This window comes from Chiloscyllium plagiosum, chromosome 12, assembly GCF_004010195.1.
Source record: "Chiloscyllium plagiosum isolate BGI_BamShark_2017 chromosome 12, ASM401019v2, whole genome shotgun sequence".
NCBI classification, from domain to species: Eukaryota; Metazoa; Chordata; class Chondrichthyes; order Orectolobiformes; family Hemiscylliidae; genus Chiloscyllium; species Chiloscyllium plagiosum.
In genome coordinates this window covers 20,466,724-20,483,803 of record NC_057721.1, presented here as the reverse complement: position 1 = coordinate 20,483,803, position 17,080 = coordinate 20,466,724, and the positions used below count along the sequence as shown (strand labels likewise).

General features: G+C 40.1%; 1 protein-coding gene and 1 long non-coding RNA gene across 8 annotated transcripts in view; one reads left to right on the top strand and one right to left on the bottom strand.

Annotated features, from left to right (window-relative positions):
• LOC122555052 (transcription regulator protein BACH1-like) overlaps nt 1–14,533 on the bottom strand; it is a 78,978-nt gene extending 64,445 nt beyond the window's left edge. The window contains exon 1 of the mRNA XM_043700694.1: nt 14,451–14,533. The gene's annotated coding sequence lies outside the window, so the exon portion shown is untranslated. The remainder of the gene's footprint in view (nt 1–14,450) is intronic.
• A 641-nt stretch (nt 14,534–15,174) lies between these two features.
• Nucleotides 15,175–17,080, top strand: part of LOC122555050 — a 30,350-nt gene continuing 28,444 nt past the window's right edge. For all 7 annotated transcript variants that reach the window (XR_006313143.1, XR_006313140.1, XR_006313141.1 and 4 more), the window contains exon 1: nt 15,175–16,526. This is a non-coding gene — a long non-coding RNA (uncharacterized LOC122555050). The remainder of the gene's footprint in view (nt 16,527–17,080) is intronic.

The window sequence follows — 17,080 nt, the reverse complement described above, 5'->3', positions numbered from 1 at the left end:
CCCGTTCACGAACAAATCAGTTTACGAACAGGATGTACGTAAAATTTTGCTTCAACATATGTACAAAATTCAAGGTACGAATGAAGGGACAAACGCAAAAAGCCCGTGTGTGACCATGTGGTTTCATTGTTCTGTTTTGCTACGCGCTTGCTGAACGCAAAAGCTCTCAGCCCCGCGTGATCTCATTCAGTTCGTCTTTGGCGCATGCGCTGTGAACAGCCGTCCAAGCATTCTTACGCTATCCGAGCAATGGGAAAAATTGATTCAGTTCACGAACCGGATCCCGGAACAGATTAAGTTAATATTTTGAGACGCTACTGTAGTTCCTTATTTGTCAATTGAGAAACCCGATTGACTTGTTTCAGATACTGCACTAAATACAGTCTGATATAATTGGCAATACCTCCCTTTTTAAATTCAAACTGTGCGTGACCAGTGGAGGAATAGGACATGGAAAAGAATAAATTTATCGCTCCTAATTGAATTATAACATAATTCTTTCTTGGGCCAAGAGGTTCATTTCTAACATTCAAGAGGCAACTGACATTAGCAAGCTATTCTGCAATGTGATGACTTTTAGTTGGTTGGTCCCACTAAACACTACTGTGAACAATCAGGAAAATTGATAATTGAAAGAGGCGAAACAAAGATCCCACCAGATAGTTAACTAAGTTGCAAGAGAAAAATACAAGGTAGCATTTCATTCTCATCACCTAAAATATAGTAAAGCAGTTAGTGTAATGATAAAACAATTCACAATTAAGTATTTACAGCATAGAAAATTGTATTTTTTCCAAACATGCCTCAGGCAGCTTTAAAATCATGAACTTAGAGTTTTGCACTAATTAATGTTTAAGAATCATAGAGCCATAGAGATGAACAGCATGGAAACAGACCCTTCAGTCCAACTTGTCCACACCAAACAGATATCCTAAATTCATCTCGTCCCTTTGCCAGCACTTGGTCCATATCCATCTAAACCTTTCCTATTAATATACCCATCCAGATGCCTTTTAAATGTTGTAGTTGGACTGGCCTCCACCACTTCCTCTGGCCACTCATTCCACACATGCACCACCCTCTACATGAAAAATAACCCCTTAGTTCCGTTGTAAATTTTTCTCCTCTCATACTGAACTTATGCCCTCTAGGACATAGACACAATTTCCCTGAATTGCAAGAGTCTATTTACCCTATCCATGTCCCTCATGACTTTATAAACCTCTAGAAGGTCACCCCTCAGCCTCTGACACTCCAGGGAAAACAGCCCCAGAGTATTCAGCTTCTCCCTATCGCTCAAATCCTCCACACCAGCAACATTCTTGTAAATCTTTTCTGAAGCCTTTCAGGTTTCACAACATCCTTCCGATAGAAGAGAGACCAGAACTGCACACAATATTCCAACATAAAATGACGAAAAGCAGTGGATCCAGCACCGATCCTTGTGGTACACCACTGGTCACAGGCCTCCACTCTGAAAAGCAACCTTCCTCAACCACCCTCTCCTTCGAGCCAGTTCTCTATCTAAATGGCAAATTCTACCTGTATTCCGTGTGATCTAACCTTACTAGCCAGTTATCATGAGGAACCTTGTTGAATATCTTACTGAAGTCCACATAGATCACGTCCAATGCTTTGCCCTTCTCAATCCTTTTTGTTACTTCTTCAAAAAACTCAAGTTCGTGAGACATGATTTCCCACGCACAAAGCCATGTTGAATATCCTTATTCAGTCCTTGCCTTTCCAAACACATGTAAATCCTTTCCCTCAGCATTCTCTGCAACAACATGCCCACCACTAAGGTCAGGCTCACCAGTCTATAGTTCCTTAGCTTTTCCTTACCACAGTTCTTAAATAGTGGCACCATGTTAGCCAACCTGCAGCCTTCTGGCACGTCAACTGTGATAATTGATGGTACAAATATCTCAGCAAGGGGCCCAAAAATCACCCCGAGCTTCCCACAGAGTTCTTGGGTACACCTGAGCAAATCCTAGGGATTTATCCACGTTCATGCATTTTAAGACATTCAGCACCACCTTCCCTGTAATATAGACATTTTTCAAGATAAAACCATCTATTCTCCCACATTCTGAACACCATCTATTCTTCCACATTCTGTATCTTCCATGTCCTTCTCCTCAATAAACACTGATGCAAAATACTCATTCAGTATCTCCCCATCTCCTGCGGTTCCACATATGGGCTGCCTTGCTGATCTTTGAGGGGCCCTATTCTCTCCCTAGTTACCCTTTTGTCCTTAAATGTATTTATAAGATCTCTTTGGATTCTCCTTAATTCTATTTGCCAAAGCTATCTCATGTGCCCTTTTTGCCCTCCTGATTTCCCTCTTAAGTATACTCCTACTGCCTTTGTACTCGATCCCTACTGTCTATACCTGACATATGCTGCCTCCTTTTTCTGGACAAAAACCTCAATTTCTTTAGTCATGCAGCATTCCCTCCATCTACAAGCCTTGCCTTTCACCCAAACAGGAACATCCTGTCTCTGGATTCTCTTTATCTCATTTCTGAAGGCTCATTTTTCAGCCTTTGAATTTTTGAATTTGAAAGTTCTCACCAAAATTGACCTTCCTCCAGTTTAGAACTTCAACTTTTAGACCCTGTCTGTCTATCCTTTTCCACTACTATTTTAAAACTAATAGAATTATGGTCACTGGCCCCAAAGTATTTCCCCACTGACACTTGTCCTGCCTTATTTCCCAAGGGTAGGTCCAGTTTTGCACTTTCTCCAGTAGGTACATCCACATACTGAATCAGAAAAGTTTCTTATACATGTTTAAATTCCTCTCCATCTAAACCTTTAACACTATGGCAGTTCCAGTCAAGGTTTGAAAACTTAAAATCCCCTACCATCACCACCTTATCATTCTTACAGATAACTGATATCTCCTCAAAACTTTGTTTTTCAATTTCCCGCTGACTATTGAGGGGTCTATAGTACCATCCCAATAAACTAAATCATCCCTTTCTTATTTCTCAGTTCCACCCAAATTACTTCCCTGGACATATTCCTTGGAATATCCTCTCTAAGTACAGCCGTAAAGTTATCCCTTATTTCCCTCCTCTCTTGCCCTTCTTTATCTCCCTCCCATAGCATTTGTATCCTGGAACATTAAGCTGCCAGTCCTGTCCATCCCTGAGCCATGTTTCCGTAATTGCTATGATATCCCAGTCCCACGTTCCTAACCATGCCCGGAGTTCATCTGCCTTTCCCGTTAGGCCTCTTGCATTGAAATAAATGTAGTTTAATTTATCAATCCTACCTTGTCCTCTGCTTTGTTCCTGCCTGCCCTGACTGCTTGACTCACTCCTTTTCCCAACTGTACCAGTCACAGATTGATCTCTTCCCTCACTATTTCCCTGGATCTCACGCCACACCCCCCAACCATACTAGTTTAAATACTCCCAAGCAGCTCTAGCAAATCTTCATGTCAGTATATTAGTCCCCTTCCAATTCAAGTGCAATCCAGCCTTCTTGGACAGGTCATTTCTGCCCAAGAGATTCCAATAATCCAGAAATGTGAACTCTTCTCCCCTGCACCACCTCCTCAGCCACGCATTCATCTGCTCTATCCTCTCACTAGCTTGTAATGATATATACAAATTCTATTAACAATGAAAGTTTGAAATTGGACCAATATCTTCAATTCATTCCTGCCTCCCACATGTAGTTCAAAGAAATAACCTCACAAAAGATGCTGGAATTTTCAGAAACACTGTTGCTTTAAAAATAGTATAAACCATTCATTTATGATGTCAACAAAATGAGATACTGTTGAAGGCCAATGAAGGACTTCAGAGTTCAACGTTGTTGGGTTGGAGTCAGAAACTGACAAAATTGTGTAGAAGGAAGGATTGCCAAGTTGTGGGTGGACTGAAGAGGTGGAATAAATTACAAACCAAAATTCACTTCTGGAAAACAGGACAGTTTTTCTCTTGAGACACAAATTTAAGTGAATCAAAGTTTGATTAGTCTGAACAAGTTTCTGTACTATGTTATGCACTTACACATGTTTTGGTCCCTGAAGTGGGTTTCTTTTTGTTCATTTTTCTGATTATATAGGCTTACAGCCAACAATGAAAGTGATTAACAAAAAACAGGAAAGCGCAAGCTTGATGTAGAGAAAAATGAGATTCAGTGAGAGAAACAAAAAGATTTCATTAAACCATTTAGAATATCATTTAAAATTACAAAAACATCTGCGCATGATCGAGAGTTCGATTTCCAAAATTTCTAAGCAAGTTCCAATATATGTCATAACGTTTCATTTCATTTTGTTGTCACCAAACAAATAGCAATGAGAAAAGAGATCCTGACCTTTTCAGGCAAATATTACATCACTATAATTCTCATGTACATGCTTCTCACAATGTAATCGCTCACTATGTTACTGTGAATATTGTCACAACAAATTGAAAGTACTTCAATGTTTTTATTAAAGTATGGTATACTGTACAACAGAGATAGCTTCATTATACACTTAAGGATGGAAAACACTAGATGTCAACTGGAACAGGAGCAAGATTGAAAAATGTGAAAGCATGTTTTCTCTTTCATCTTTACTTTCTGCAGACATAATGATTGGAAGTTTATGACAAACAGTAACAGTAAACATAGATGCATCAAGAACATGCAAACAAAATGAACACAAGTAACACAGAAAGCCTTTGCAACATAAAAAATACACAAAGTTTAAGTCTGTAAAATAGCTTACTGAGTTTAATCAATGTTAACAACCTAGATAATATATAACATGTTGCACTCTGTTCAATACTAATTATAACTGAGCTGGTGGATAAGGACTTTGCCAGTCTTACCGATAACAAGCTGTCTCTTAGACAGCTGCAACATCAAGATTTTGCATTATGGCAGTCAGTAAAATTCCATTATATTGGTACTTTGTGCAGTTTGTCTTCTGATATTACAACTCTGATACATGTTTAGACATGCACTTGTACATTTAATACGTGAGACAAATTATCACATGGAACTTTTAAAGTTTTTGATGCAGTAGTTATTCACAAGATAAATAAATAGAGATGAGAGGTGGATGCTCATTTCAAAATCAATGCTAAGCAAACTCTACACTTCCTATAATCAGTGAATGATTATGATGTGGTAAGCATCACAGATGTGTTTGCAGGGGGTTCAGGACTAGCAGTTAAATATTCAAGGATTTACAATTTATCGAAAAGACATGTTTTTTTGATTAGATTGCATTACAGTGAGGAAACAGGCCCTTCGGCCCAACAAGTCCACACCGACCCGCCGAAGCGTAACCCACCCATACCCCTACATGTACCCCTTACCTAACACTACGGGCAATTTAGCATGGCCAATTCACCTGACCTGCACATCTTTGGACTGTGGGAGGAAACCGGAGCAGCCGGAGGAAACCCACGCAGACACGGGGAGAATGTGCAAACTCCACATAGTCAGTCGCCCGAGGTGGGAATTGAACCCGGGTCTCTGGCGCTGTGAGGCAGCAGTGCTAACCACTGTGCGACCGTGCCGCCCACAGGTGTGCAAAGGGGGTGGGGTTGCCTTGTTAGTTAAGAATGAAATTAAATCTATGGCACTGAATGACATAGGGTCAGATGATGTGGAGTCTGTGGGGGTGGGGTTGAGGAACCACAAAGACAAAAAAACCATAATGGGAGTTATGTACAGATCTCCTAAGACCGGGGCGCAAGATGTACCGGGAAATAGGTAAGGCATGTCAGAAAGGTAAGGTCACAGTGATCATGGGGTCTTCGATATGCAAATTGACTGGGTGAATAATGTTGCCAGTGGATCCAAAGAAAGGGAGTTCATGGAATACTTACAGGATGGCTTTTTGGAAAAGCTTGTGATGGAGCCCACAAGGGAGCAGGCTATTTTGGACTTAGTGCTGTGTAATGAGCTTTATAAAAAATCCTAAAGTAAGGGAACACTTAGGAGGCAGTGATCATAATATGGTAGAGTTCAGTCTGCAGTTTGAAAGAGAGAAGGCAAAATTGGATGTAATGGTGTTACAGTTAAATAAAGGTAATTACAGGCATGACAGAGGAACTGACAAAAATTGACTGGAAGTAGAGCCTAATGGGGAAGACAGTAGAGCAACAATGGCAGGAGTTTCTGGGTGTAATTGAGGACACAGTACAGAGGTTAATCCCAAAGAAAAGAAAGATTATCCGAGGCGGGTGGGAATTAGACAGCCATGGCTGACAAAGCAAGTCAGGAAATGTAGCAAAGAAAACGAGAGCGCCTATAAAGTGGCCAAAAGCACTGGGAAATCAGAAGATTGGGAAGGCTACAAAAACAAAGAGAGGATAGCAAAGAGAGAAATAAAGGAAGGAGAGGATCAAATATGAAGGTAGGCTAGCCAGTAATATTAGAAAGGAAAGCAAATGTTTCGTTCAATCCATAAGAAACAAATGAGAGGCAAAAGTAGACATTGGGCCACTCCAAATTGATGCAGGAAAGCTAGCGCTGGGGGATAAGGAAATAGCCAAAGAACTTAATAAGTACTTTATGTCAATATTCAGAGTGGAAAACAAGAGTAATATCCCAACAATTAAAGAGAGTTAGGAGGCTGAGTTGAGTATGGTAGCCATTACAAAAGAGAAAGTGCTAGAAAAGCTAAAAGGCCTAAAAATTGATAAATCTCCTGGTCCCGGTGGGCTACATCCGAGTTCTAAGGAATATGGCTGAGGAAATAGTGGAGGCATTGGTTGTGATCTTTCAAAAGTCAGGGAAAATCCCAGATGATTGGAAAATTGCTGTTGTAAACCCCTTGTTCAAGAAAGGATCAAGACAAAAGATGGAAATTTATAAGCCAATTAGCCTAACCTCAGTTGTTGGGAAAATTCTAGAATCCATCATTAAGGATGAGATTTCTAAATTCTTGGAAGTGCAGGATCAGATTAGATAAAGTCAACAAGGATTTAGTAAGGAAGATTGTGCCCGACAAATCTGTTAAAATTCTTTGAAGAGGTAACAAGTAGGTTAGACCAGGGAAACCCAGTGGATGTTATCTATCTAGACTTCCAAAAGGCCTTTGATAAGGTGCCTCACAGAAGGCTGCTGAGTAAGGTGAGGGCCCATGGTGTTCGAGGTGAGCTACTGGCATGGATTGAGGATTGGCTGTCTGAGAGAAGGCAGAAAGTTGGGATAAAAGGTTCTTTTACGGAATGGCAGCCGGTGACAAGTGGTGTCCTGCAAGGTTCAGTGTTGGGCTGCAGCTGTTCACATTATATATTAATGATCTGGATGAAGGGACTGGGGGCATTCTGGCGAAGTTCGCCGATGATACAAAGTTAGGTGACAGGCAAGTAGTACTGAGGAGGTAGGAAGGCTGCAGAAAGATTTAGACAATTTAGGAGAGTGGTTCAGGAAATGGCTATTGAAATTGAACATGAGCAAATGCGAGGTCTTGCACTTTGGAAAAAAGAATACTGGCATGGACTACTTTCTAAATGTTGAGAAAATTCATAAAGCCAAGGTACAAAGGGATCTAGGAGTACTCTCTAAAGATCCATTATTCTCTAAAGATTAAATTGCAGGTTGAGTCCGTGATTAAGAAAGTGAATGTAATGTTGTCATTTATCTCAACAGGGTTGGAATATAAAAGTAGCAATGTGCTTCTGAGACTTTATAAAGCTCTAGTTAGGCCTCATTTAGAACACTGTGTCCAAGTTTGGGCCTCACACCTCAGGAAGGACATACTGGCCCGAGAACATGTCCAGCGGAGATTTACATGGATGATCCCTGGAAATGGTATTCATTTGAGTTTAGAAGGTTGAGGGGAGATCTAATAAAACTTACAAGATAATGCATGGCTTAGAAAGGGTGGACTCTGGGGAGTTGTATCCGTTAGACAAGGAGACTAGGACCCATGGACACAGCGTTAGAAATAGAGAGGGTTATTTAGAATGGAAATGAAGAGACATTTCTTCAGCCAGAGTGTGGTGGGCCTGTGGAATTCATTACCACGGAGTACAGTGGAGGCCTGGATGTTAAATGTTTTCAAGGCAGAGATTGATAAATTCTTGATCTCACAAAGAATTAAAGGGCTACAGGGAGAGTGTGGGTAAGTGGAGTTGAAATGCCAGCCGTGATTAAATGGCAGAGTGGACTCAATGGACCGAATGGCCTTATTTCCACTTCTATGTCTTATAGTCTTCCTCTTTCTTTGAAATCTAGCTACACTCCCTCTGTTGGCTAGAAGACAATTCCAGAGTTTGTCATTGCTGCGTGAAGATGCTCATCCCAATACTTGCCCTGAACTATACCTTTTCTTGTCATACTTTAACTTTGAAGAAAACCATACAGCAGTCAGAATATAAATAATATAGTTAAGATTCACTAAGAAAAATTAGTTCAAAGTAAGCTAAAGTATGACAAGAAAAAGGAGTTTAAGAGCAGTGAGGTTATGTTAGAGCTGCAGAGAATTTTGGTTAGCTCACAGCTGGAGTACTGTGTGCAGTTCTGATCGCCGCACAGTAGGAAGGATATGATTGTACTGGAGGAGGTACAGAGGAGATTGACCAGGACGTCACCAGGATAGAGCATCTAAGCTGTGAAGGGTGGCTGGATAAGGTTAGGTTGTTTCCTTTGGAGCAGAGAGGGTTCAGGGAATCCTGAGAGAAGATTATAGAATTATAAGAAGAATGGGGAAGGAAGGAGAGAAAGCAGCTGCTTCCCTTAATTGAAAGATTAATGAGAAGGGAATACACACAAAGTAAAAGGCAGAGAATCTGAGGAAAAATGATATCAGACAAAGTGGGGTAGGAGTCTGGGATACACTGCCTGGGAGGGTAGTTGAGACAGGTTTTTTAATGAGTACTTGAAGTGTCATAATAGTCAATGCTATGGGCCTATTGCTGGAGGTTCAGTACATTTTTGGCAGTACAAACTCATTGGGCAAAAGGCCTCTTTTGTACTGTATGATTCTATGATTGTGTACTCTTGGCATAAATGCAAGTCTTGGCATCAGTGATCAACAGCACTTCCAGGTCCTTAAAGTTTCCTCAAAATCTAAAAGTGTTCCATGTGCAGTATTCTGTATTACTGGATTCAAAATGTTGACTCTGCTTCTCTATCCACAGACGTTGCCAGACCAACTGAGTGTTTCAAGCACTTTGTTTTTATTTCAAATCACCAGCATCTGCAGTACTTTGCTTTCATTCAGTCCAAGGAAGTGAACTGGGCTCTTATGAATTTATATAATTCAGAATTCCACTTCAGTCTTGCTGCTCCAGAGTGGCAATAAATCTACCATCGTTTCCCGATGACAAATCAGAGCCAAATCATTACAGAACAGCAAAGAACAAATTGAATGGCATGCTACAACATATTGTTGAACCAATATTCTTGAAACAACAAATGATTTGAAAAGTGATAGAAATGAATTAAAGCAGACACATGTTTGGACTGCAGCAGTATGTACTCGCAGAGAGCTTTTCATTTGCACAAATTAGTCAGGATTGACGCTGCTCGATGATTTCAATATCGTGCAACCTTTTATAATCAATGCAAGCCTCCACCATGTCTAAAGAATGGAATGGTGCAGAGATCTTTGAGGAACAGGGCAGGAGCTATTGGTTTATGATACACACAATAATTAGAAGGATAATGCCACTTCAAAAGTTTAAGGCAATTTATCAAGCAAATTTCTGTTCAATTTCTCTTCAAAAAAAAAAATTCTAACGTTTTACGCTTTGGCTGGAGGGAAAGTGGAAAAATAGTTCACCAAAGCACCTCAAAAGAAAAAAAAAATTAAAATTAAAAAACAGGCATGTGGCAATATAGATCCATGCCTAATTTTCCAAATCCAGCCATTCTAACTCATTCCACACTGATGTGGCTAGTCATTCCAAAACTTAGCATAATGTGTCATGCTAGTATCATAAAATATAAATTATCTTTTATAATATAATAGCTTTTATCAGAAATCAAGGTCTAGACAATTAACTTGAATGATTAATTTATTACATTTTAATCACAGTCACTAGTAAGAAAAATAATGAGGGTTCCAGTAATCCTTGACAGATAAATTAAAATTCACAGAGGGATTCTTTCTCAAACTTTATTGCTTGTTTAATCATAAAAACAAAAGCAACACAGCACAGTATCCCCATAACCCGCAAGATACTTAGTGACTTCATATGGGATCTAAAACTAAGTAATTCCAAAAAGCAGGCTGGAAGGAAAGCAAAAAAAAAAGTCCCAGGCCAGATTGCACATCTGTTTTTCAAATGATACCTCAGAGTCATAGTGTTTTAGAGAAACCCAATAGGAGATAATATTTCTTCAAAAAGCAGTTTTCAACCATATTATTTGAAAATTCACAAGACTATCCATAAAACAACAGTCTTTCTGCTAAGAGCACCTTGCTCAAAAGGGATTCAGGACTATTGGGTCACTTGGGTTGATGAGCAAAAGTTTCTCTAAGTATTTGGATGTACTTATCTACCAATATCATGACCATATCGATTGTCCTTTTGATATGCCCAATGTCAATACTGCAAATTTCCCATGGTTCTGATAACATGAAAGCAAAATTAGCCCTAACATTATATGGACATGGTACATTCTTTCATCCAGTGCAAAGAAACGAAACTTAACTGTTTCTTTAAAAAAAAGTGCAACAATTTCACGTATTGAGTTTAACCAAATCAAAGTCCCATATATCACTGTCTACCATCACACATCTGCAAAAGGTATTCTAATGAAGTCTAAGTATATACACAGACATTGGATGCCATGCTTTCCAAGGAAGCAGCATTGATAAACTACACCATCATCATGACTTGTCATCTGATCACCTTATCACGTGAATGCTTTGTTTGCCTAAATCTCTTAATAATTAAGATGTTTTCACTTCTGGCCCAATGTAATAGTAACAAAATATTAATTCTTCAAATCATGAGTGATTTTAGATATGTATACACAACGTTGGTTACGATTAAACAGTAAATTTGAGAATTTTACAATCTCAAATTTAAAAACTGGAATTTTCAAAAGAGCAAGATATTTACTTTTCAGATACTTCACAAAAAAATATTTGTAAGTATAACAATATTTTAGGTTTTCAAATTATACAAAATTGCATATCAGGATTTTTCTGCCATGAAACTGTCATATATATGGGATTTCCCTCAATTACTCAAACTGAAAATAATATCACAATGTAAATTCATCACTGGCTTCCTTGTCTTATCCAGCATAAAATATTGCAATTACAATACAGTGCACTGAAAATTATCTGTGCAGTTTTTTTTCAAAGATCATGCAATATGATTAACCTTTTCCAAAATCATGGCATGTATACTTTCATATTGTTTTGTAGCTTCTAATGATCAGCAGGGTTCTCTAAAAGCTTAAGCACATATCTCCAATCACAATCTCTTGTTGCAAGATGAGTGAGAAAAATCGTAATTTACAAAATTTGCAATTAGGACCAATGATTACAATAACAAGAACAATGCCTGCAATCGGTTTCTGACAAAGAAACAGATTTCACTCAAAACACACAACTTACAGATTCTGTGAAAACCATATGCTGAAAGTTACACAGATTTACCCCCTTATCAGGCCTGAAGATTTAGAGAGAAAAATTACATGACAGCAATTCAAGTTTGACTATGATGTTCTATTTTCCCCCCATACCCCTTCCCTAGCTGCTCTCACCAAAGTCCCATGGCAAAAACAAACTAGATTTTTTTTAAAACTAAAGAATCAGAAAGGGGAAAAGAAAGATTAAATGAAATGAAAACCTTTCAACTTAGGAGTTGTTTCTATCTTCTACATACAGAGGAACCTCGATTATCCAAATATCGGATTACCTGGAAAGATCGCAAGGTCCCGATGCTGGATAACATAGTTTAGTCAAGCATTCGATTAACCAAATGAAATACTCCCCGCCTGTGTCTTTTGGACAATCAAGGTTCCTCTGTAACATTTATTAATAGATGTGTGATTAAATTTGGTTAGCTACAATTATATGCCAGCACCAGAAATATTATTGGTGCAATCAGAGGTCTTTTTAAATCTTAGTGTTTAAATATGCTATTTAACAACCACTGGTCTTGGCTGTTGCAATGAGGAAATGTAGGAATGATAAGTAAATTTGATCTTCCCAACCTGATTATAACCAAGTTGCAAGGAAATATGTTTATAGCTAAAAGGTTCTGAAAATATATAGAATGGACAAAAAGAGAGAAAACCAAGATTTCTTATGCTAATGCTAGGAAGATCTAAAACAATCCAAAGGAATTAGAAATATATGCTCGAGGACAAATGCGGTGTACTAGGAATGAGAAACCCAGTTAAACCAAAAATATGTTTCAGTTTGATCATTTTAAAACATACATTGAAATTTAGTTAGACAAGCTATGACTTATAAAAATGACATAAATTAGTACAAGAGAGAACTGAGGAGGCAGATTAGGAAAGATAGACAATATGCTGATGGGATATCATTTGAGAGTCACAAGATAAGTCATTCAAGTTGCTGCAGCATGTGAAAGGAGATGACAACAGGCTAAGCAAATAAGCAAAGATGAATATGGCAAAATGATGATGCAATTTTGGGGTTTGAGTCTAACTATAACCAGAGTCTGGAAAAAAAGCACCAATTTTCAAAAGGTATTTCAACATTATGGATTGAGAGGAATGACTGGACATTGTATAAATGAAGGTTACAGAAACCTTGTGATAAGTTTAACTTTAAAAATTAATTGCTAAACCAAAGTCAAGTTTGATATAAATCTGGCTTTAATATAACAAAACAAAAACCTCTTAGGCTAGAAATATGTTGAAAAGATGAATACTGAACTTGGGTTCAAGCTTCTTGCTCAGAATCGAGAAAAACTTGGTTGACTTTTCAAGTTTGCAAATTATTCTGACCTGGGGGCAGAGCAAATAACAAGGAGTAACATTTAGGTCAAACGATTTAGATCTTTCAGACTAATCAACATTGAAAGTTAAATGCAAATATAATATAAGGTGATTACTGGAATAAGGAATTGAAGAATAGAAGTATGTTTGATAGAATAGTAATATTGCATATTGATTAGGAATAGGATACAAGGCATTGAAAAAAAATGGAGAAAGTGAGGACTGCAGATGCTGGAGATCAGAGCTGAAAATGTGTTGCTGGAAAAGCGCAGCAGGTCAGGCAGCATCCAAGGAACAGGAGAATCGACGTTTCGGGCATAAGCCCTTCTTCAGGAATCACCTTGAAAAAGTGGATAAATGAAACTACTTGCAAACATTTAATTGAACTAATCAAATGTTATTTTGTTTATTAATAAATACTATCTGGAGCAGAGTATACTCCGATCATCCAAACATGTGCAACAAAGTTGAATCCATAAATTCAGTGTTTAAGCTACAAAAGAGTTGGATTTCTTTTCTTTTAAACAATTTTATGAATATTTATGTCACAATATTTGCATTGAGATGGCATTAACAAAATGCTTGAACTACTGCCATATTATCTCCCTCCAAACTGTGGCATGCATCTGAGCTACTGAAGCATTTTAATTCAATGTTATATTGCAGGTCAACTTCCAATTTAAAGAACAGCCAATCTACTTGTTGCATCGAATTAGCGTGAATCTATTAATCTTCTCAAAAAGAGACAGCTTACTACCAAGTGAACTGTAGCGGCCAGAATCATTATTTCAAAAAGCACTAACCATCTCTGCTACAAAGAATCTTCATACAGAGTAAACAAACACTGTTCAGACACAGAGCAACCTTTGCACAAGTCATTTAGGCTACAATCGACTCTAGGACATTTAAATCCCCCATTTTTGAAGGTGAATCGTTGATCTGTTGTTTTGGTAATTATGCACAAGTTCCGTCTGAGATTAATAATGACTGATTGACAGACATTAAAGTCCGAATATGAAAGCTGACAGACAAGTCCGATTGCACCTTACGAGAACGGAATATAGTTTGCTGGACAAGCACCTAAAGACAGAAGACGATGCAGATTCCTCCTCCCTCAAGAGATTCAGTGTAGAAGCTCCTGACGAGGAAGTTACCGTAAATTCAGGAAGTTGAACATCATCACAAACTTGATCATCCCCATGTTCCAGCGCACAGAAATCAAAAACAAACTTCTCCAAGTTTGGGTGGAAAGAACAAGAGTCAGGCTCCGGGAGGTTTTCGGACCGCGGGGAGGACTGACACATCGCAGGCTCAATGCGAGAGCCTGACCCCCACAGCGTCGCTCACAGGGTCCGGGAGCCGCTGCAAGCGCCGCCGCGGTGCTCCCTGTGTGTGTGTGTGTGCGCGAGACAGAGAGCAGGAGCGGCGCGGCCCGGCCCATTCCCAAAGCCCCAATCCCTCAGGCAGTCACAGCGACGGCCACACCAGGCCAGTCCCCCAGCCCCAACCGAACCCACTCCAACATACCCTAATCTAACCCCTCTCACCTTATACACATACCGCCAGGACAACACTCAAACACTGCGCTCCCTCTCTCTCTACCCGTGACCGAGGTTCCTCACTCACCGCCGATCAGGCTCGGTTTTCTTCCTTTTTTTCCCCACCCCCTCCTCCTCCTCACACAAGCTCCAACCGCCAACAGCCCGCCCCCTCACGTGACCACTCCAAACACTTCACGGCGGAGGAGGCCCGCCTCCCTTCTCTTCAAAGTGCCCTCTCATTGGTCGCAAGAACCAGCCGTCAAACTGTGGACCCGCCCCTCGGTGTTGACCAGTTGGGTGATGTCATCGTTCACGGTGGGGTGTCAGGAAACTTGGAGAGGTGGAAGGGGAAAGAGTGTGAAGAGGAAGTGGAAAGAGAGAATCATAGAATCCCTTCAGTGTGGAAGCAGGCCCTCCGGGCCAGCAAGTGCACACCGGCCCTCCAAAGAATAATCCACCCAGACCTATACCCCTATAAGTCTACATTGACCCCTGGTTAATGCATTAACCATTCCAGAACACTGTGGGCCAGTTCACCTGCACATCTTTTGGATTGCGGAAGGAAACCGGAGCACCCGCAGTAAACCACCGGGGAGAATGTGCACACTCCACACGGACAGTCGCCCGAGGCTGGAATCGAACCCGGGTCCCTGACACTGTGAGGCAGTAGTGCTAACAGTAGAGTATGGACGGGGAGAGTGAAAAGAGATGTGGGAATGAGAAATGACGAGAGGAAAGAGAGAAAAATGGAGTGAGAGATGGTGAAAACACAAGAGATGGAGAGACAGAAGAAGGGTGGTGAAGCGAGGGGTGGGAGGCGGACAGGATGAAGGGAAGGTGAGTGAACGATAATAGCACCACAGCTTTACAGCTAACGGAAAAATGGAATACATCGGAAAGTGTGATCTCTCAGTTTGATAACAAATCTTTCAGTTTGCCACAGAGAGCAATTTGATAACAATCAACTGATTTGTTTTTATGATAGAAGGGTAAATGGAGAAGGTTTCAGCCATGATTAACTCAAAATGTAAGGTATATTTCTCTCCACAGAAACAGTCAGATCTACTGAGTTTAGTTCATTTTTTTATTTCGGATTTCCAGCATCTGCTGTATTTTGCTTCTGAAGTTTTTGAATGTTACTTGAAAAACAATGGTCTGGAAATAATTCCCCAGCTCTTCAAATAGTGTATAGGATCTTTTATGAGAGGGCAACGGTGGGCGTCGGTTTTAAAGTTTCATTGGAAAGTCGATGGTGCAACACTCCTGCAGTACTTCAGTAGAGTGTCAGCCAGGATTTCTGCCAAGTCTGCAATGAGACGTGAATTCTAACTCCGAGGTGAGAGAGCAACTAACTGAACCCCAACTGATGGAGATTGGCATGATGGAATGGAAGGGCGGAATAAGCGAGTGCAATGAGTGTTTGGGGAGAACAAACAACGAGATGTGGCAAGACGATTTGGTTGTGAATGGATCCAGTGTTCTGTCACTCGGCAGCCTGTGGGCTTGTTTAATTGGTAGTGGTGGTTGATACCTTTGTTTCTGTCTCACTTAAAAACTGGAGAATTGCAGCAAGAGTAACCGGATGCCACATCCCTGTTATTAATCAAAAGTCAAAAATCTGCATAGTGTCTGCTAATCAGCCTAGAAAAGGTACAAATATTGCCTGTGGAAGTGAGGTTTTTGTTTGGGACCTGGATGCGCTGGTTATAACAGTAAATGATCGGATCATGCGGATTGCAAGTGACAGTGAGAGGTGTCAGCATTAAGTTGCAGGAGCCGCCTCTCTTTCATACAGATGATCGATATTTCACACATGGAACAATGAAACAAGTGAGGACAAAGCTCGTGTAATTTCACTGTGTGAGTGTACACAGTACAAAGTTCCAATTGCTGAAAACGCTATATTCGAGTCCAGAAGCCAGTGAAGCCACTGCCCTGACACTGGATTTCTTTTCAAAGAACTGAAATGTACTTTGATGTCTGATCATTGGGATCGTTTAACGTCTCGTTTCTCAACTGATGTTTCAAGCATGTCGTGAAGGTGTATCCTGAAAGGAGCAACAACTGGGCATGCCACTTACGGTATGGTACACGCCAGCCCCAGCCAAAAATGCAGGAACTAATTTACAAACCACAATACTTTTTTTAATTAAACCACAACACCATTGTTTATTAACCCACACACAAAGAACCCCCATAAAACCCTTTGTTATTTGACAGACCTTCACTCTGAAATTCACAGTGACGGACAGGATCAACAGAGACTTAAATAATAAAGGTATAGCACAGAGGAAGCTAATCAGCCCGTCAAGTCTGTGTCAATTCCTTCAAAGAACAAACCAGTTTGTCCCACTCCCCTATTCTTTCCTGGTATCACAATTTTTTTTTAAATATTTAGAGTCATAGAGTCATATAGATGTACAGCACAGAAACAGACCCTTTGGTCCAACCCGTCCATGCTGACCAGATATCCCAACCCAATCTAGTCCCACCTGCCAGCACCCAGCCCATATCCCTTCAAACCCTTCCCATTCATATACCCATCCAGATGTCTTTTAAATGTTGCAATTGTACCAGCCTCCACCATTTCCTCTGGCAGCTCATTCCATACACGTACCATCCTCTGTGTGAAAAAG